The sequence below is a fragment of the Anolis sagrei genome, chromosome 1 (assembly GCF_037176765.1).
Source record: "Anolis sagrei isolate rAnoSag1 chromosome 1, rAnoSag1.mat, whole genome shotgun sequence".
Lineage (NCBI taxonomy): Eukaryota > Metazoa > Chordata > Lepidosauria > Squamata > Dactyloidae > Anolis > Anolis sagrei.
The window spans coordinates 263,431,074-263,452,003 of NC_090021.1; the positions used below are offsets into that span (position 1 = coordinate 263,431,074).

The 20,930-nt window shown below is 39.3% G+C and overlaps 1 long non-coding RNA gene across 11 annotated transcripts in view; it reads right to left on the bottom strand.

Annotated features, from left to right (window-relative positions):
• Positions 1-210: 210 nt before the first annotated feature.
• LOC132761858 (uncharacterized) overlaps positions 211-20,930 on the bottom strand; it is a 63,761-nt gene continuing 43,041 nt past the window's right edge. For 8 of the 11 annotated variants that reach the window (XR_009630007.2, XR_010908945.1, XR_010908943.1 and 5 more), the window contains one exon: positions 12,150-13,748. This is a non-coding gene — a long non-coding RNA (uncharacterized lncRNA). Of the gene's footprint in view, positions 2,162-6,084; positions 9,368-10,631; positions 10,671-12,149; positions 13,749-20,930 lie in introns of those variants that run through there. The other 3 variants (XR_010908947.1, XR_010908946.1, XR_010908940.1) reach the window with 3 other exon arrangements.

Genomic DNA, 20,930 nt, shown 5'->3' on the forward strand with positions numbered 1-20,930 from the left:
CAACAACGAAGAACCACTGCCTGGCTCTGATCTAGACCTAAAATCATAAACGTATTTTATTCTGCTGAAGATTCATAATATCTTGAAAACCTTAGAACTAGCTTGTAGAGAAGGGCAATATTACCTGCCTGTCATGTCTGAGAATTCTGAGATACCCCATTAAAAAATAAAACAAAAAACAAAACAAAAAAAAGATGCAGAGTTCAATCCTTAAAGTTGCCAAAAGGTTTATTTACAAATAAGAACTACATTACTTGATAGGAAAGAAATGGGTTTAAGCTTCTCTCTAACTCCATAACTTCTAAGTTTGAAAATAAGAGGAAAAACCTCCAAACACTACATTTCCTCCAACACTCAGAGTATAGAGAGGTCTGCATACAAAGATGGAAAAACAGAACTCTTAAACAACCTTGTTTAAGGTTATTTATTTATTTGTTTGGTTTTTTTTTGAAACATTTATATTCCGCCCTTTTCACCTCAAAGGGGAATCAGGGCGGAGCACAACATATAGAGCAAGCATTCCATGCCGGGACATAAATAACTATAAAAATACACAAACATTAAAATCAGTTATATCTACTTTAAAACCAGCTGCTTAAAACCATCTCAAGACACCATGCTGGCTCCAGTCAGCAGAGTAGGTTTCCTATTATTGCCTCATTGCACGTAAACAAAGGCATGCAACCTGAAGAATATCCATTCTACTTCACCAATCAGGATGGAAGCAGAAAGAGAAGGAGAACAAATAGATACATTCCAACTGACATTCAGAAGTGTGGGAGGGGAGGGATTCCCTCTGCCTAAGCTAACTAACTGTTCCTCATTGAGGACTGCAGGCTTGGGCAGCATGGGGTTGAATTCCAACAAAAATATCATTAAATATGTGCAAAAGCTTGTTTTAAACTAGTAGTAAGACTGCATTTCATTTTTTTTTCCATTTTCAGGTGCAGAAATTACTTGAGCAAAGATTTATGTTACTAATCTAGATAAGTGTAAGGCACTTTAGACGAAAGTGCATTGCATGCAACGACAGTATGTCCGCTCTTAAAAACAATATCATATTGACAACACCAGGCTTGGAATAGAGGTAATGTTTATCTGAGGAAAAATTTAGGTTAGGGTTTGACTGAGTTTTATAAACTATAGTCCATGAACTTAGGCATCCAAGGATATTTATTAAGGGTCCATGAACCATATATATAAAAGACATTTTTCTTCAATTTTCTCCATCATGGATCACTTAAAGAAAAAAACCCCCAGTGATTTCAATAGTTCATTGTATTTTTTTCTTTCTAGACGGATCTGTGTGAATTAAAATTCTCCAAGGCAACAGTCTTGCAAAATGTTATGTGTTATGTGCTTGAGGGCAGAATTGATAGCATTCATAAGATTTTTAAAAGAATCAAAAGCCAAAAACATTAAGGCCCCAAAGGTAGCCATTTGAACCAATATATTAACCGGTGTCACTGTGCATCCTCAGAGGTGTCTATTTCATGTAAATCATATATAGGTTCCATAGAGTTTACAAGTTATGATTTCTTTAGCTGAAAGATCATTCAGGTGACTGGCAAATTCATTGAAAACATTTATTTATTTATTTATTTATTTATTTATTTATTTATTTATTTGCTGTATTTGTATACCGCCTTTTTTAGCCTGTAGGCGACTCAAGACGGTTAACAGGGTAAAATTCAATGCTTACATGATCATAAATACAATTAAAAACATAACATATAATAAAAATTAAACATATCAATGAGAAAGAAGCAGAATTAGTCAAGAGCAACTTAATCATCTTGCAATTTTGTGTATCAAAAATGATTTTGCTAAGGAAATTGATTTTGGTGAAGTTATCAAAAATTTGCATCAACAAAAACTAGGAAATATACTTTGAGATAATTTTTGATGTAAGTTTTTATTATGCAAATTCATATATTTTCAAAATAAATATAAATGTTACCTCTGTGCTAGCACTGAAACCAACTTATTTCATTCTAAATCCTGTAAACTACCATGCTGTCTAGCCTTAGTGACAGGTGGGGGGGGGGGCTGTTTCAGGATTCACACTGATAACCATGAGTGCATGTCCTTGAAATGTGTTGCCTATTTGTGTTGTTCAAAGGCCACTGAGTAGACTGAGACTGGATTCCTGAATAAGTAACTGAAATGGAAAGAATTGTTGGTTAGCAAGTGGAATGAATAGTGACATTTTCACTTTTTTGCAACCACTTATTCCAGAAGACATTCCACATAAGTTGAAGCCAGTTCTGAATACACTGTAGCCTTTCTAACATTTTGTTCCCAAAGAATTCTCCACCTACTATCAGCTAAAAATGAGAAATTTAATTTAGTATAAGTGTTATGGTCTACAACTGCCAACATCATCAAATTAGTCAAGTTGATGTAAATGTCTCAACTCCCCGGGTTGTCTATTGTAGCATTAAACATGGACTGCTCAATGAAGTCCTGTATTTACTTCTCACTATATCTGAAAACAAGTCTTTAGCATTCACCTCCCCCTTGGGTGAGAGATGCCTGGATTTGCAGCTAGAGAAGTGAAGCAAAACTATGAAGAACTAGATGAGGGATTTGCCCTTTCAGAGTCTATACCTGATTTGACAAGGAAAGCTCCAGAGAAGCATGGAATGGAATTTTCAATCATTCATGTTCCACATCACATCACTCAATTGTTTTAAAACCCTTCCCCACTATAATCTGAGAAAGGCACACACACACCAGATACAAAAAGCCCCCAAATTTACCCAGAATATTGGAATTCATTGTTTCCAATTCACCTCTGCCATGACCTGCTTATCTTTTCTGATGTTTTGAAATCTGTTACCAATGCCACCATATTTACAATATTTCTTGGCAAGAAAAGATGCTTAGAAAAATATGTTTTGTTGTGTTTTTATATAATGTAAAACAAAAGTCTCATAGTATTACATTTTACAGCAGATCCAAAGCATCCTTTGTATATCACCAGCCTGCCAAGATAGGTTCTGTTATGGTGTAAATGTGACCTTCAGCTGAGGTTGTTAAATCATTTGGCTTCTATTGCTGTAGCCTCCAATGTGGAACGGTTTGCCCTTTTCCTTGACCCATCATGTAAACATCTAAAACAGAGAGACCTTCTTTGGAGTGTCATTGTACAATAAAGGTTTGGGTCACCCAAATAAAACCTGATTGCTATGTTAAACAGAGCCATTAGGGAATAGGATGTGGTTGCCTTAGGCAAGAGATTTTAGGTGTCATGAAATCGCTCTAAACTATTCATTATTTAATTAGTTTTTGTATTTTTTAATGCCAGAGGGAAGGAAAAGGATGTGTCAAAGTCACTTGACTGGCTTTAGCTACTACATACCTTGACTAGAGCGAGGGGGAAGAGCTGCCATTTTCTGCAAAGGATGTAATTCTTTGCTAATTAGTTCCCAAAGGAAACAATGAGTAATTTTAGCAATTTTCTTCCTGTTACAAGATTGTCTTTGAAAACAATGAAGTCTTTGAAAGCTATTCATTGTTCTGAACTTTTCTGCACAAAATGCAGAGTTTTTGCCCAGAAAACAACATGGCTTGATGCCATTGAATCCTGGGATTTGTAGTCTAAAGACTAGTTAAAGTGGTGTCAAATTGTATTAATTTTACACTTATTAACTGTGCTCCATTACCCCCTCCCCCCCAAAAAAAAATCCCATAAGAACTGGGCCTCTCTCTATTTTTTTAATAGGGCGCATTCTCCGTTTTTTTGTATGGTGAAAGGCCTGTTCATGTAGAGTTTGAAAAACTTTCCCCTGCTTGTCCTAAGTGTAAATGCTTATAATACAGTCACTCAAGAAATCTATTTCTTCCTGTGTGCTGTAATAGATTAACTAAAAGATGGAGTGGAACACTCTTTTAACACTGGTACACTCTTCTATAAGCATAAACTTACATGTCTCCTTTGTGCCTAGAGATTCAATCTATACAAAGTCATTTTTACAATAGAAACAGGGTGATATCTACCAGGTCTCAAGCTTCATTCCTCATTGCATTTACTGGATATCTCACTTCAGCTTACTGTTTTCCTCAGTGTCTATCATACCCTAGAAGTGCAACTTACCTTTGGCTTTGACCTTTGGATTTCTCCATCAAGCTCAAGCTATTTGGATCCTTGCATGTTTTGAATGGGAAAAAAATCTATCAAGCTATAAAGGTTATATTCATAGGGTTATCTGTGAGCTTGCCTACTCCAACTCTCTTCAGTAGTCTAAGAGATGTTTGCACAGAAAGGTAAAAGTAATAGACTACATTTAAAGAATTTTAAATATTTCACAGTGGAGAAACCTCCCCCGCCCCCGCACTTCTCCCAAAATTGGAATTAGGAAAATTTGAAAATGTCATTATACAAGCTTCAAAGTCTTAGTGAGTACAATAGATTCTGAACAGCTCCATTTCCCCATTCACACATTCATTGTGTTTTTCTAGGATTTCCTGTAGTATCTTCAACAGCATGAACATAGTATACTATTGTTAAAGGTAAAGTTAAAGGTTTCCCCTTGACATAAAGTCTAGTCATGTCCAACTCTGGGGGATGGTGCTCATCTCCATTTCTAAGCCATAGACACCTCCAAGGTCATGTGGCCATTACCTTCCCACCATTGATCTATACTCAAGTTTGCATGCTTTCAAACTGCTAGGTTGGCAGACAGTGGGAGCTCATCCCACTCCCCAGATTCGAACCACTGATCTTTTGGTCACCAAGTTCAGCAGCTCAGCGGTTTAACCAACTGTGCCACCGGGGCAGTATTGTATACTATTATACAATAGTATACTATTATAAAATGGGTTTAGAAAAGGCAGAGGAACGAGAGACCAGATTGCCAATATCCGCTGGATAATGGAGAAAGGCAGGGAGTTTCAGAAAAACATCTATTTCTGCTTCATTGACTATTCTAAAGCCTTTGACTGTGTGGATCATAATAAATTGTGGCAAGTTTTTGGTGGGATGGGCATACCAAGCCACCTTGTCTCTCTCCTGAGGAATCTGTACAAGGACCAAGTAGCAGCAGTAAGAACTGACCATGGAACAACAGACTGGTTCAAGATTGGGAAAGGCATACGGCAAGGCTGCATACTCTCACCCAAACTTTTTAACTTGTATGCAGAACACATCATGCGATGTGCGGGGCTTGATGAATGCAAAGCTGGGGTAAAAATTGCTGGAAGAAACATTAACAACTTCAGATATGCAGATGACACCACTCTGATGGCCGAAAGCGAGGAGGAGCTGAGGAGCCTTCTAATCAAGGTGAAAGAAGAAAGTGCAAAAGCTGGGTTGCAGCTAAACATAAAAAAAAAAACCAAGATTACGGCAACAAGAATGATTGACAACTGGAAAATAGAGGGGGGAAATGTGGAGGCCGTGACAGACTTTGTATTTCTAGGTGCAAAGATTACTGCAGATGCAGACTATGGCCAGGAAATCAGAAGACGCTTACTTCTTGGGAGGAGAGCAATGTCCAGTCTCGATAAAATAGTAAAGAGTAGAGACATCAGACTGGCAACAAAGATCCACCCAGTCAAAGCCATGGTATTCCCTGTAGTAACCTACGGATGTGAGAGCTGGACCTTAGGGAAGGCTGAGCGAAGGAAGATCGATGCTTTTGAGCTGTGGTGTTGGAGGAAAGTTCTGAGAGTGCCTTGGACTGCAAGAAGATCCAACCAGTCCATCCTCCAGGAAATAAAGCCCGGCTGCTCACTGGAGGGAAGGATACTAGAGACAAAGTTGAAGTACTTTGGCCACATCATGAGGAGACAGCAAAGCCTAGAGAAGACAATTATGCTGGGGAAAGTGGAAGGCAAAAGGAAGAGGGGCCAACCAAGGGCAAGATGGATGGATGGCATCCTTGAAGTGACTGGACTGACCTTGAAGGAGCTGGGGGTGGTGACGGCCGACAGGGAGCTCTGGCGTGGGCTGGTCCATAAGGTCACGAAGAGTCGGAGACAACTGAACGAATGAACAACAATACTATTATAATATAATATAATATAATATAATATAATATAATATAATATAATATAACATAATATAATATAATAGTACACTATTGTACAAGGGTTTATTACTTTTCAATTAGCAAACACATACATTCTCTTGCCCACATAATCATCACCCAACCGCTACCTGGACATGCTGAAAAATAGCAATAGATAGGATGCTCTCCAACATGCCACGATCTTTTATTCTTTCACTTTGTGCATTTGGCTCTTAGAATTTTTATCACTTATTTTGTCCAGCTTGATTTTCTTTGTTCTAGAACTGCTGGACATTGCTATGATGATTCTACAGACCTGACCTTGCAGTCTGAAGCACTTCATGACTTCACAATATAGTCTGCTCTCATTTGGCCAAATACTTCCTCTTTACAAATAGCGTCCCCGGAATCTTGTTGGTGACATACATAGGCATAATGTGAAATTATGTCTTCATGTTTTTTTCATGGTAGTTGCAGAGATACAGCATTTCTATCTACAATTGCATTGCCTGTGACCACTCTCTCCCACTTAGGCAATACCAATGGTCTTTTAATGGCCAGAGATGTATGGGGAGTGGCTAGGCAGCTTGGGACTGTTTCTCTGTTCCAGGAGACATGGAGAAGATGGCACTCATATGGTTTCTTTGGGGTTCAGCAATTGCCTTCTCCTGGTGACTAAATGGTTGAGATGGGGTGAGGCAGAAGGAAGGTAGCTGGGGCATGAAGAGAGGAGGGAATAGAGAGGAGCAAAGGCAGCAAAGTTTTACATTTTGGCAAGTCAATGCAAGATCTCAGTTTTTGTCTTTCTTGCATGTTTATCCTCAGAAAAAGCAAGATTTTCATCTTTTTGGCCTTATTTCCTATTTGCTTCCATACCACTAGCCTAACATTTGCAAAATTTGAAACATAAAGGGACATGGTGTGAATATGAATCGAAAGATAGAATGTAAGCAGAGTAAGATGGCAAAAATAAATCGCAACAGCAACAACAACAAGAAGTTGTGTCACCTTGAAGACTATCAGGCTTGCCATGCCTTTGTGGGTTGGGTTCTGTGAAAGCTTAGGCCTTATAAAATTGGTTAGTTCTTATTATGACACAAGGTCTTTTTTCTGCAACAGATTAATAAGGGTCAAAAACTGAACAGAGAGGACACAATGATCAGGAAAACTGGCACTGAGCCTGCCTAGGAATGAGTTCATGAATGAAAGGAATTTGGTGTAAGGGAATTGACAAAGGAAGGGAATGGAAGCAGGTGTCTGCCAAAAATTATGAAGAATAAGAGGACCAAGGGAAGGAACAAAAGGTGAAGGAGTTATGTTTTTAAATGGTAATTATCAGGATTCCTTACTAGCATGGTCATGCATAGAAGGGGAAGCTGAGAGCAGGGCAGTCTTAACAGCATTATAGACTCCCATGCAAAGCAATACTCTGGGGCGTACCTACACAACCACTTATAGCTATTGCTACTGTACATATGGTTGAGTTCTCACTGGTGGCCTCCCATTCTACACTAGGCTGCTTGTTGAATCAGATAATATAGAAAAGGAATTGTGCACCCCAAAGAAAGAAAGAAAGAAAGAAAGAAAGAAAGAAAGAAAGAAAGAAAGAAAGAGAAAGAAAGGTCACTGCAATGGGAGGGAAATAGTGTAATGGGGAACAATTATGGTAGGCACTGTTCTGAAGCATATGTCTTCTATGTATACATATATGCATACATTTTAGGAGTGGGAAGGAGGGGGAGCAACCATATCAATAATTTGAATTTGATCTTGATTAAAAATGCAATTACTGAAATAAGATTGTTTAAAAAAAATAAAAGTTTTGGAAAAAGAAAGTGTGTGTGTGTGTGTGTGTGTGTGGAGGGGGGACGGGGACGAACAGATGAGACAAATACTCAGTTTTTTTCACTTCCCTCCAGCATCTTCTTTGTGTTAGGGATTATAAATTACAGTTACTGAATGCAAACTTGCCAACTTTCTGCTGCAAATTGTACTTTTTCTTTTTCTACAGAGATAGCAAGTGATTCACATGCTGAAGTGTGTGATCAGAAAATTAGTGTTAAATTCACGTCTGTGCATAGATTAGCATGGGGCTCCTAGGCAATTTCCCAGCATGCCCATTAGTTTGAAAAAAAGTAAATTTTGAAAGCTTTGGGAAGGGGCAGATCAATTCCAAGGTAAGGTAGTGAAGGCTGGAGAAAGCAGCACCAACCAGAATGACAAAATGATTGTAAAGGCCAATTGCTACCAATGGGAGCTCAAAAGTTAATAATTTCTTTTTCTACAAACTACCCAAAATTGATTGGATTGTCAGACTTCTATATAATTCTGCCAAATGCTTCGATCTATTTGTTTTATTGCTTATCCACCAGGCTCCGCCTTGACCCTGTTTATAACCACTCTGACTGTTGTGTCCTCCTTTGGGAAGAGGGAGAAAAACTGCTATGGACAATAACCCACCAAATCCCAAAATTCAACCATAACTCCCACGTTTTTGGACTATCTATCTCACGGGGTATGCTAGCATTTTTATTGTGAGAGATCTAGTCCAATATATATATTTCCTAAGTCAAAGCAAAACTAGCAAAAAGGGAGAGAAATTGAGATTGCCATTAATGGGTCAACTTATCCCATACTTTATGGCTGCATTTCTACCAATATTCTCACAAACTGAAGCTGCCATCTCATATGCAATAACAAGAAAAAAAACTTCTCTGTCTGGTGTTAGAAGAGATAGCACGATCTTAGGGAATAAACCTAACGCAGATTTATTGGAATGAATAAGCTGAAATATACCTTAAGTAAGCAGATAATATCACTCTCATTGACCTTAGCGGATGATTTGTATCTTGGCTAGTATTACACAGCATCAGCTCCAACACCTGCTGCAAATCACTCTGTAATAATTTAGTTTCTTTAATTACTACTTTTCTCATAGGCAAATGATTTTCTGTTTGGATCTAGATGGAATCTAAATAGTTTCTGAATACAAAGGAGATAGCATTGCTTTACATCTATCCCTGTGGTAAAAAATTAGAGGTCATGCTTTGCGAGTAATAAACTGGTCTATTTCCTACTCACATCCACTATTATAGAAAGGCACCAGAATGTCAAAGTAAACTGTAAGGTAAGCTATTCCCTATGGGCAATATAGATCCACTGCAACATAGCGATGACTTCTCCCACAGCTGTCCTTGAGTCCAACGGAATTTCTGACAGATCTGTAGCTTAGGTTGATGTGAGATTTTCAGTCTGTATGGCCATGCTACAGTAGCATACTCTCCTGGCATTTCATCTGCATCTGTGGCTGACATCTTCAGCTGTTCTGGAGCTTATTTTAGCATGAGGAGAAACTGTGGGAGGATCAGAAGCAAAATCCAAAGTCCAGAATTCATCAACCTGCCATGGAAGCTCCACAAATCATCTTTTCAAAAAGCATCAAATGAGAAATAGAAACTGAAGAGGTGATATAAGATGTACAAGAAAGACACATTGAAATAACCTTGCAGGGAATTCAGGAAGGCTACAGGAACAAAATTGTGGATGGAACAGAGGATTCATCCACCATGAAATTCCCTTCTATAGAACTTCTCCTGAAACTCTTACCCAAGTGGGAATGCCAAAGCAGCCAGTCCCATCTTAGAGATACCTAATAGGAGCTTCTGGGGCTGACAGGACTTGTTTCAGGAGCTGGAAATTATACAGGATGACACAAATGTTTTTGAATTTGATCTTTGATTGCGATAGGTCACAAGATAACTAACTAAAAAAGGAGCCCCCAGTGGCACAATGGGTTAAACCCTTGTGCTGGCAGGACTGCTGACCAAAAGGTTACTGGTTTGAATCTGAGCAGTGGGGTGAGCTCCCATCTGTCAGCTCCAGCTTCTCATTCAGGGACATGAGAGAAGCCTCCCACAGGATAGTAAAACATCCGGGCATCCCCAGGGCAACATTCTTGCAGATGGCCAATTCTCTCACACCAGAAGCAACTTGCAGTTTCTCAAGTTGCTTCTGATACACAAAAAAGTAACTAAAATGGACTCTTAATCCAGAAAACACATTTCTATCTTGGCAGGAGACTATATTTTTGTTCAGTTGAGATTAGAATACAAACTAGGGAAAATTCAACTTCTTGTAAATCTCACCCCTAATTTTTGGTGAGATTTTATATGTTCCCAAGCTTCACAGTTGACAACACCCTTTACAGGCAGAAAGTAGGGAATAAATGTGAACTCAAAGAGTAAGAATCACCGATTTTGTGGCAGGGAAGTGTCAGACTTGAAAACTATTCCAGGGGCAGTTTCAGGATTGTAGATCCACTAAGGTAATCTATGTACATGAGCAGGGGCAACTCAACCCATTACACAAAGTAAGCATTTGCAGTATAGTTGATTTTGCCCAGGGGTGCTCTTGAGGTGCTCTTGGGGGAAAATAGACCTTGACATATGCGAGTTGTAGTTACTGGGATATCTAGTTCACCTACAATCAAAGAGCATTCTGAAATCCATCAATGATGGAATTGAACCAAATATGGCACACAGAACTCCCACGATGAACAGAAAATATATATCAGTCATTGGTTGGAGGGGACGGGACACCAAAATACTGTTTGCTTACCGTTGAAAATTACCTAGGGCTGCCTCTGTACATGAGGACCTATATGGCAAAAAAATAAGAGAATGTCACACATTCATATTTTGACATGAAGCCTAGGCCCCTCCTCAGGCTGTATCACTGCCTCCCCCCCCCCCCCCCAATAATAATCCTGCAGCATGCTTCACATGTTACGGAAGAGCATGAACATCTCAAAAATTAGATGACCAAGGATATACTCTGTTCATGACCCTCCTACATATGGAGGAAAAAGATAACATCAAGGCTTAGAATGACAGACATCTTTCTGGCTTCTGGTTCATGCAAAGGATCACATGACAATCCTTTGCCTATGAACCAGACAATCAAGATGTAGTACCTCAATTTCCTACCATTGATGTCAAATACTTAGGTTTGTTTTCAAATACTTGTGAAGCTGTTTAAACCGGGATGGAGAAAGTGGTGTCCACAGACCACGTGCACCTCCTGTGCCCCATTTTTGTGGCCTGAAGCCATCCTCCAAATGCTCTGCTACCAAGACTATCTCTCCCCACATAAGACCCCAATAGAAAAAAAAACTGAATGCATGTATTGCAGTTTTTCTCCCCTAGATTTGATTTCAACCAAACATGATGATACCAGTGTGGGGTGCAAGGTATAGGTATGTGAAAATCTCCCACAAGTTTAAACTTACAAATAATTACCATTTTATTTTCCAACAAAACACCAAATTTAAATCAAGTGCTACTTTTTATCTCTGTGTATTCCACATCAATGTCCACTCCTGCCTGTTCCCCTTTTATCTGTCTGCTTAGAGTGACAGGTATGAAAGTGGAGTTCTTTTCCATTTGATTTTCTGTCATAGTCTCTCTGATGGTAGAGGGGCTCTTACCGCAAAAACAGAACAATTTGATTCCGGTTTGATAATGGGTGCTCATGAAGATTGCTCAGATTGCAGAGGTTAGAGCCACCTGCCCTTGAAAGTCAGTGAAAAGTTTTCTATTGACTTTGATAGGCTTTGATTCAATGAGGTCTAATATTTCTACCAGAAAATATGCTGTGCTTGCAACAAGATAGGCGTAAAACTATGGGCTTATGCTTATTGATCTCCCTGAAGTACTTGGAAAATCAGTAATCAATTGAAAGCTACATGCTGGTTATCTTAATAGTTTCCCGATATCTTCAAACACACATCTGATTAATTTTGTCACAGATGTGGCTTCAGGTTCTTTATTGAAATTCTTTTCAAAACTGTTATAAAGCAGCATAACAGCTGTTTGAGTGGATGCTTGAGTAAAAACATGGTAGAAAATCAAATTCAGGTATTTTCTAGCATATCAGGAATGTTAAAAGTAATGTAAGTGCCAGTCCTATAACACCTAATAAGGAATGATATATATTCTAAAAAAAATATGCCTACTGTGGAGAAAATGGATGCACTAGAACTAGGGTTAGGAAAAACACCATATGTGAAAATATTTGAACAATAGTTAAACATTCTTTGAATGTCGAAAACTCTGATGACCAATAATGATCCAGTAATAATCTTCACAGGTCAGGATTTATTTTCTGCACAATGTGCAAATTTTGCATATGGAAAATCTGTTTCCTATGCAGAAAATGCTTTTTTTATGAAAATCCACCAAGTGTGAATTTTGTTAAGTCCACAATTACAAACATTTAAAATACAGAATGTACTGCACAGAAAAGTATATCAACTCATGTTTTCATAAACAGACTTGCTCCAGTGAAAATTACATACTTAACCAGAACTCAGGTTCCTTGACTCAGGTTGAGTGCTGGGAGATTTAGGATAAATTGAAATTATCTACATAGCAAGAAGTTAAACTGGAGGATTTTGTTACCATAAGTTGTAATGTTGAGGCTAGATGCCCCCCAAAATCACTAGTATCTATATTCCAATCAGTCACTAGAGATGAGCAGATTTAAAATGCAATAGCTTTAATCTGCAGAATAAATAAGGGGTGTGCAATAGAAGAGCACCACACCAGACTGATCTGCATCCTTTGCTTCACCTTCCCATCTCTCTCCTCTATGTCGTCATGATCTTTCTTCCCCTTTAACACACTTTTCTCGTACTGTGCCTGGCAACACTATCTTTTTTCAACTCTTTTGCTCCCTTCTCCCCTCTCTTTGACCCATTCTGAAAACTATATTCTTATGAAATGTATACTTATCTCATCCTCTTCATCAACAAGGGCTTCCAAACTGTATGGTTTTGAAAGAGAAATACCATAATCTGTGGGCATTGAAGCTCTATTATATACTAAAGATGAGAAGCAAGATTTTTTCCATCATCCCTCAGAATTCCGTAACCTTTCTTTGTTTATCATCTTGGAGAGTTTAACATTTGATTCTAAGTTTCTTCACTTGATGTATAAATTTGTATAAGTCTCTTTGCATTTTTTAAAAATAGAATATCATTCAATATACATTTAAAATAGTCCCATTATGTACAATGGCATAGTAAAATGCTGTCCCTTATATAAAAAGGCAAAATCAGGTTTTGCTTTTAGAATGTATTTTGATTATTTTCAAGCTATGGATTCTGGTATCGGTGGATATGGATGTCTGAAGTTAACATTTATATTCCTTAAATGAAGGAGCTAACCCAAACCTTAATTAGGAATGACATACTACCTGACCCCTAGCTTGCTAAGCAAAGATGAACAGCAATAATCACATTCTAGGAATCATGCCCACATTGCTCATGTCTGATGCACAGACATAGTTGTTTGGCTTCAACCTCTCACCCATCTGCTGAAATGGCAGTTTGCCTTCCTGGAAGTCACTTGGACATGTGCCTTTAGGGCAAAGGAGTTGGGGAGTTGACTGACAGACAGCATTACAATATGTGTATCCATCCGGTCTTTTGTAGGAATACATCCTTTTGCCGTTGCTATAGCTCTTTGGGCAGACGGATTCCCAAGACCTTGTTGCAGCTGTTGAGAACTGTGTGCCAAGAGGGGAGAGCCATATGTAAAACATGGAAGGGGATGATTTCAAGCTGCCAGATATGCAGGTTGCACTGCTACACATACAGAAAAACTCATCAGCAGTATTTGGAGTAGCAAATAAAAAATAAACATATGGCCAACATGCCAAACTGGTGATTCCAGCCTGTTGGGGAAAAGCAAGACAAAAACATTATAGGTATAAATCAGGATTGAATTGATAGACATGTAATATACAAGAAGTTTACTTGCACCCTTATGGTGGAAGTGGATGTGAACCAGTAGAAATAAAATGTTGTGAATCTGAAAAAATAGTAGCAATTATGGCTGGTTCTCTCAATTTTTATCCTCACCACAATACTATAGGCGAGTCTAAACTGAGAGAAAGCAGCTGGTTCAAGATCCTCCAGGAAGGTGGTCATCATGATTTTCATGACTGAGAAGGAAAAAGAAACTGTTTTTCATCAAGTGTTTTTCATACTGAGGCCCCTTCCATGCAGCTAAATAAAATCCAATAACATCTTTTTTTGAAGTAGAATATATGGCACTGTGGATTAAACCGCTGAGCTGCTGAATTTGCTTACTGAAAGATCACAGGTTTGAATCCAGGGAACAGTGTGAGCTCCCGCTGTTAGCCCCAGCTTCTGCCAATCTAAGCAGTTAGACAACATGCAAATAAGAGTAGATCAATAGGTACATCTCTGGTGGGAAGGTAACGGTGCTCCATGCAGTCATGCCGGACACGTGACCTTGGAGGTTTCTACAGACAATGCCGGCTCTTGGGCTTAGAAATGAAGATGAGCACCAACTCCCAGAGAAGGAAACAATGGGACTTAATGTCTGGAGAAAACCTTTACCTTTACCAGACTCAGATAACCCAATTCAAAGCAGATATTGTGGGATTTTCTGTCTGGATATTGTAGGTTATATGGCTGTGTGGAAGGGCTCTTAGATCATTAAAAAACAGAATTCCTTAGTTGAGTGTTGTGTGCACTTAATCAGTACCTTGTGGTTGTTTTACTTATGATGATCCTGAAATAAGCTTATCACAGGCTTTTCCTGGCAAGATTTGTACAGAGGGAGTTTTTTCTGAAGCTGAAAGATAGTGTCATTATTCTCATGGCTGAACATGTATTTGAACCCTGGTTTCTATTGTTGTAGTCCAGCATTCAAACCACTATACCATGCTGGTTTTCCCACATATTTGATATACTACTTTTATTTATTCTAATATTTATCCTATAAAATATCTCTAAACCAAGTTCACTAGACACCATAACATTTTAAAATCGGCCAATAATTCAAAGAATAGCAAAGAAAGATCTAAATGACTGTTAGTCATGGAAAAAAGCAGTATATAAAGCATTGAAATGCCTCTGGCTGGAAAACGATAATCCTGTAGATGACTTTTAATTTTAATATGAGCGTATTTTGACATCCATAAGGGTAGAAATCTATTTTTTTAAAAAGGGGGGGGGGGAAGCTAAGATAGCCAACACAGCGAATGATGAGCCTGGTAATAAATGGTTATCTTTTTATGAGCTATATCCAAAACTTACAAGTGGCAAGCCTTTTCCATCCTATTCTGCAGTATGGAAAATGTCGTCAGGAGTGGGAGTCTAGTTCTCTGGGAAGTGACACTGTCAGATTTCCGTCTCTGTGTTTCTAATGAATTGCAATATACAGACCAGTGTAAACGCACCCATGGAATTATTTCAAAGCTAGTAATTAATTTATTTCACCTTATTTTTAATGTTACTTTCCTTTTGGAATAATTAACTGAAATGAAGTTACTCTTTTGCTATAACAGTTATGGCTATAGTTCTCTACTATTCAATGGAACTGGAACAGCTTCATTTCTTCTCTTCACTTTTTTCCCTCCCTCTGTGTGTTGACTTATCTGGGCAATAGCGAGGGAGAAAGAAGAGTCACATGGATGGCTGCCTCATGATGCAGCTAGTAAAGATTTCTCTATCATGTCTTTTATATTTTTCTGAACTGGGCACATAGGGGAATCAGTGAACATTTTCCTGCATTTTCAATGACACAACAGTAACCATAACAATATGTTTCTTCATTACAAGTTACACAGTGTTTTTTTTTTCCAGATTATGATAACTGCTCCATTCTAAGCTCTGTAAATGTATTTCATAAAAACCATCTCTATATACTCTATTCTTATAGCAACAGAAATAATTACCAATTAATGTAATTTCATATATTCCAGTCTTCTATTTCATATCCTCCAGCAAAGGATCACCGCCTTGTCGGGGCGCTGGAGCTTGAGCACCTCAATGATGTCATGAGCGAAACCGTGAAGGGACACCCAAGACGGGACGGTTGTGGCAGAGAGGTCAGACCAAGCGTGATCCCTGGGGAAGGCAATGGCAAACCACTCCAGTATCCTTGCCAAGAAAACTAAATGGACCAGTACAACCAGAGATATGTCGGTATGCCATTGGAAGATGGGACTCCCAGGTCGGAAGATGGCCAAAATGCTACTGGGGAGGAGCAGAGGATAAGTTCAAGTAGCCCCAGATGTGATGACGCAGCTAGCTCAAAGCCGAAAGGAAGGCTAGCGGCCGACGGTACTGGAGGTGAACGACGAATCCGATGCTCTAAAGATCAACACACCATAGGAACCTGGAATGTAAGATCTATGAGCCAGGGCAAATTGGATGTTGTTATTGGTGAGATGTCAAGACTAAAGATAGACATTCTGGGGGTCAGCGAACTGAAATGGACTGGAATGGGCCACTTCACATCAGATGACCACCAGATCTACTACTGCGGACAAGAGGAACATCGAAGAAATGGAGTAGCCTTCATAATTAATAAGAAATTCGCTAAAGCGGTGCTTGGATACAACCCAAAAAATGACAGAATGATCTCAATTCGAATGCAAGGAAAGCCTTTCAACATTACAGTGATCCAAATATACGCCCCAACCACAGCTGCTGAAGAAGCAGAAGTAGATCAGTTCTATGAGGATCTGCAGGACCTACTGGATAATACACCAAAAAGAGACATTATCTTCATTACAGGAGACTGGAATGCCAAGGTGGGAAGTCAAATGACAACTGGGATCACAGGCAAGCATGGTCTGGGAGAACAAAATGAAGCGGGACGCAGGCTGATAGAATTTTGCCAGGAAAACTCGCTGTGTATAACGAATACTCTCTTCCAACAACCTAAAAGACGGCTTTACACATGGACCTCTCCAGATGGTCAACACCGAAATCAGATTGACTACATCCTTTGCAGCCAAAGGTGGCGGACATCCATCCAGTCGGTGAAAACAAGACCTGGGGCTGACTGTAGCTCAGATCACGAACTTCTTATTGCCCAATTTAGAATCAAACTAAAGAGATCAGGGAAAATACACAGACCAGTTAGATATGATCTCACTAACATTCCTAGCGAATATACAGTGGAAGTGAAGAACAGATTTGAAGGACTAGATTTAGTAAACAGAGTCCCAGAAGAACTATGGACAGAAGTCCGAGACACTGTTCAGGAGGCAGCAACAAAGTATGTCCCAAAGAAAAAGAAAACCAAGAAGGCAAAATGGTTGTCTGCTGAGACACTGGAAGTAGCCCAAGAAAGGAGGAAAGCAAAAGGAAACAGGGATAAGGGGAGATATGTCCAGTTAAATGCGCAATTCCAGAGGTTAGCCAGAAGAGATAAGGAACTATTTTTAAATAAGCAATGCATGGAAGTGGAAGAAGACAACAGAATAGGAAGGACAAGAGACCTCTTCCAGAAAATTAGAAACATTGGAGGTAAATTTCAGGCAAAAATTGGTATGATAAGAAACAAAGATGGCAGGGACCTAACAGAAGCTGAAGAGATCAAGAGAAGGTGGCGAGACTATACAGAAGATCTGTATAGGAAGGATAATAATATTGAGGATAGTTTTGACGGTGTGGTGAATGAGTTAGAACCAGACATCCTGAGGAGTGAGGTTGAATGGGCCTTAAGAAGCATTGCTAACAACAAGGCAGCAGGAGACGACGGGATCCCAGCTGAACTGTTTAAAATCTTAAAAGATGATGCTGTCAAGGTGATGCATGCCATTTGCCAGCAAATATGGAAAACACAAGAATGGCCATCAGACTGGAAAAAATCAACTTATATCCCCATACCAAAAAAGGGAAATGCGAAAGACTGCTCCAACTACCGTACAGTGGCCCTTATTTCTCATGCCAGTAAGGTAATGCTCAAGATCCTGCAAGGAAGACTCCAGCAATACATGGAGCGAGAGTTGCCAGATGTTCAAGCTGGGTTTAGAAAAGGCAGAGGAACAAGAGACCAGACTGCCAATATCCGCTGGATAATGGAGAAAGGCAGGGAGTTTCAGAAAAACATCTACTTCTGCTTCATTGACTACTCTAAAGCCTTTGACTGTGTGGATCATAATAAATTGTGGCAAGTTCTTAGTGGAATGGGCATCCCAAGCCACCTTGTCTCTCTCCTAAGGAATCTGTACAAGGACCAAGTAGCAACAGTAAGAACTGACCACGGAACAACAGACTGGTTCAAGATTGGGAAAGGCGTACGGCAAGGCTGCATCCTCTCACCCAACCTTTTTAACTTGTATGCAGAACACATCATGCGATGTGCAGGGCTGGATGAATGCAAAGCTGGGGTGAAAATTGCTGGAAGAAACATTAACAACCTCAGATATGCAGATGACACCACTCTGATGGCCGAAAGCGAGGAGGAGCTGAGGAGCCTTCTAATCAAGGTGAAAGAAGAAAGCGCAAAAGCCGGGTTGCAGCTAAACGTAAAAAAAACCAAGATTATGGCAACAAGAATGATTGACAACTGGAAAATAGAGGGAGAAACCGTGGAGGCCGTGACAGACTTTGTATTTCTAGGTGCAAAGATTACTGCAGATGCAGACTGTGGCCAGGAAATCAGAAGACGCTTACTTCTTGGGAGGAGAGCAATGTCCAATCTCGATAAAATAGTAAAGAGTAGAGACATCAGACTGGCAACAAAGATCCGCCTAGTCAAAGCCATGGTATTCCCTGTAGTAACCTACAGATGTGAGAGCTGGACCTTAGGGAAGGCTGAGAGAAGGAAGATCGATGCTTTTGAGCTGTGGTGTTGGAGGAAAGTTCTGAGAGTGCCTTGGACTGCGAGAAGATCCAACCAGTCCATCCTCCAGGAAATAAAGCCCGACTGCTCACTGGAGGGAAAGATACTAGAGACAAAGTTGAAGTACTTTGGTCACATCATGAGGAGACAGGAAAGCCTAGAGAAGACAATGATGCTGGGGAAAGTGGAAGGCAAAAGGAAGAGGGGCCGACCAAGGGCAAGATGGATGGATGGCATCCTTGACGTGACTGGACTGACCTTGAGGGAGCTGGGGGTGGTAACGGCCGACAGGGAGCTCTGGCGTGGGCTAGTCCATGAGGTCACGAAGAGTCGGAGACGACTGAACGAATGAACAACAACATTTCATATCTTTTTGTTTCTGGCAGCCTTTTTACAACTTCTTATTCCTCCCTTTTTATTATTGAAAGAAGCCATGTGCTGTAATCCAATTTACTGTTAGAGAAGAGCAAAGTATGCACTCCAGATTGGAAAGATTCACAGAAATCCTATTCAGTGTGCCCATGCAATGCCTAGGCAGTCATATAGCAATATACATGGTATAACATGCATTATTGATACATGGCTGAATAAATTCATTCTCTGTTATTGAGAATTCAGTGCAGTTTTGAATATACAAGTGCATTTTCTGAACCAGGTTGCCTCAATTATTGAATCAGAGTACAAGCTCAATTTCGTTAAGATTTTGAGACATAAACTTTTCATGACAGATATTAATTATGCTTTTTGTACTATGATCAATATAACACGTTTTAAAAAATACATTTCTGTATTCCCAGGGGACCAGGAAAGAAATGGTTTTATATTTTTATTCCCCAGTAACACATTGAAAACAACAAGTTACTTGAAATTATTCCCCCTCCCCAATCATGAGAGGGTAACAACTGTAACTTAACAATAGATGATATCACCTTTTTTTCAGTGCCTTTTTGAGGTGGATACCAAGGGCTTATGTACAAATCCAGCACTGGCTGTCTTCTAGGCCTGTATGATCTATGAAACAAATATTTCAATACTCTTAACGAAATTAGGGGGTGGGGATGGAGATGGTTTCTAAAGTATTTCTGAAATGGGACAGGGTTCGTATCATAACTATAATGAGTTAACTACTTTTTTGTTACTTTTCATTAAGTAATTGTGTCAATTGGGAAAATTCAGAGGCTCCTTTCTCCCTCATTTTTAGAGCTATTGGAATGAAACTTGCTAGGATTATAGAATATATTTACCACTGTTAGCCGATCAAATCTGAGGACATTTCACTCATCCATGGATTTTTGAGGAATTTTCAACGTTTTTACAAACAGCATTTTAAGAAACCTAAAAGAGCTGTTTCCTTGAATTTTCTCTACAATGATACGAGATAACATGGGATAATTCCCTCCAACTTTCAGAAATATTGATACATCTACTGATTTTTGGGAATTTGTTAACATTTAACAAAAACATTTTTAAAAGCCACAACAGCTATCTCATTGAATGTCTTTAACCAATAGAAATTCAATTTAGGGATTTCTTTCCAGCCCAGCACAGATTTACTTACTAGTATTGAAGTATCGCTCAGTCCTCCTCTTTGTAGATTGAACAATTTATTGGAACTCTGGCTATTGCTAGGAGTTCCTAATTATCCTAATTAGGGTTTTCTGATGCTCAGATGAATTCAGGGAAATATAGTTTAGGGCAGGGCTTTTTGAATTCTCCATCTTAGGACTCCTCGCCTCCCCAAGCTACATTTCCCCAAATTCTGTGCTCTCTCAGGGCCCTTCCACACAGCCATATAACCCAGAATATCAATGCAAAATAACCCACAATATCTGCTTTGAACTGAGTTATCTGAGTCCACACTGCAATGTATCCCAGTTCAAAGCTTTGAACTGGGATACATTGCAGTGTGGACTCAGATAACTCAGTTCAAAGAAGATATTGTGGGATTTTATCCAGCTGTGTGGAAGGAACCTCAGTCTCTTTCCCAGCTCACTCCGCTCATCCTGCTCTGTTGCTTTCCTCTCCTCACGGTGAGAGGTAATCAATTTCTCCTGACTTTAAGAATTAAGAGGAATGGCAGCCTTTTTGACTATGCCTCGCTTGCAGTAAAAATGAAACTGACTTCTGAGTATTATAGAATTCAAACAAAAAAGTATTGGGTGAGTTTTGATTCTTAAGTTTTTGCATGGGTGCCCTCCCCCCCACTTCTTAATATCTGTTTGTATATATAAAACTTAAGAATTAG